This window comes from Zalophus californianus, chromosome 7 (assembly GCF_009762305.2).
Source record: "Zalophus californianus isolate mZalCal1 chromosome 7, mZalCal1.pri.v2, whole genome shotgun sequence".
In the NCBI taxonomy this organism is placed as follows: Eukaryota; Metazoa; Chordata; class Mammalia; order Carnivora; family Otariidae; genus Zalophus; species Zalophus californianus.
The window spans coordinates 35300577-35302496 of record NC_045601.1 but is presented as its reverse complement, the minus strand read 5'-3'; positions in this window follow the sequence as shown (position 1 = coordinate 35302496).

Sequence of the window (1920 nt, the reverse complement as noted above, 5' to 3'; positions counted from 1 at the left end):
ACATGCAACATATTAATTTTTTATAATCCTGTATATTATACATATTTCTTCCTGCAATGAGTAATTATTGAGAAATAATGAGAACTGTTGAGAGGGTGATTTTAAGAGTTTAACAAAGACAGTCTCTGACCTTAGAAGCTTGTAGCCTTCTTGAAGATGAGGCCTCTGAGTCTGTGTTTTGGCTCAGTTTCTGTTGCCTGAAATAGCATGTGGAAAACAACAATAATGGGAAGGAATAGAGTTTATTTGAAGGCAGAGTGGACAGATCGGTCTATCTGAATGCTATGTGTGTATGCGTTTATGAACCAAGTGTAAAATAAAGTTGGACTCACAAAACTGGGCATAGTATAGTCTGCATAGTGACAGATGTAATTATACTCACTCAATAAATGTTGAATGAATGAATGAAAAAGAGCCTTGAATACCTAATGGAGGATTTGAGTCTTCATCATGTAGATATCAGGGAGACATCATGACTATAAAGTGTTTCCCTCTTTGTGATCAGAAATGTTAGAGTTCTTTTGATAGACTGAGCAAAGTTACAAGAAAATGGATGAGAACTGACACAACTTTTCAGAGAAAATCCTCCCCCACATTGTACATATTTAAATTTATGTGAAGTTTGCCCACAGGCCTTGGAGGGAGTTAGTAAAATAAATGATAAAGAAACTTCAAAACATCTTGTACTTGGATATAAATTTCGTGAACTATAACCAGTCCATCTTTCTCAGGCCTAATAACATATTTTTTTCTGTGACATTAAAAGCATTTAAATTGGGGCGCCTGGGTGGCTCAGTTGGTTAAGCGACTGCCTTTGGCTCAGGTCATGATCCTGGAGTCCTGGGATCGAGTCCCACATCGGGCTTCCTGCTCAGCAGGGAGTCTGCTTCTCCCTCTGACCCTCTTCCCTCTCATGCTCTCTATCTCTCATTCTCTCTCTCTCTCTCTCAAATAAATAAATAAAATCTTAAAAAAAATCTTTAAAAAAAATAAAAGCATTTAAACTATACCAGCAAGACTTGTGACAATATCAAGTGCTGCTAGAATGATAAAACCAAAATGCCATATATATGTACATATATACATACACACACACTAACATATATGTATACACTAACACATATATATACTAACATACATGTTAATGTTATACACATGTACACATACCGTTAATTAGGTTTTTAAAAACTCCATGAGATGAAATTTTGAAAACTCTCAAAAAATATTAGCTCATTAGAGTTTCTGATAGAAATTCAAATTTTATAAGTATTTCCTTGAAGTTAGATCTATGACTTTTAAAATATAAACTGATTTATTTTATTTTGTTTGCTTTGATTGTTTTATTAAGATTTTATTTTTAGTAATGAGCTCTAACAAAATGGTCTACTTGGTTGTGCTCATACAATGCTGATGTTAGCCTATTTCTCGCCAGATACAAATGATGTATTTTGATCTCTGGTCCTATATCCATCAACACTGTTAGTAAACATGAGATGGGCGATGTGAGTCAATTATTTTCTGACCATTATCGTCTACATAATTGGGTTACCTCCTAGATACAGTCTTTGTAAATAGTGTTGGGTTCTGAAAACTAGAGTGGCAAATGGCATATGGGGAAACATTCACCAGGATTCTGCAAGTATATAACAGATACTAGTATTAAGAGGACTTGGAAGTTTCTGAGATCAGCATGACATTTTGCTTACAAGTTCTCAACATGATACAGAACTAAAAATAGGTAAGGAAAAGAAAGCTTTCAGATTGTTTTCAGCCTTTTTTGGGGGGAACAAATGAAAGAATCTGGTCATCATTGCATTTGGCATCTTTGGATTATTTTAATGGATTGTGTCCCAGATGGGTATTAGCATATTGGTAGGGCATGGTCAAAATTTTTAAAAAAGCAACTGCTAGTGGATTGGC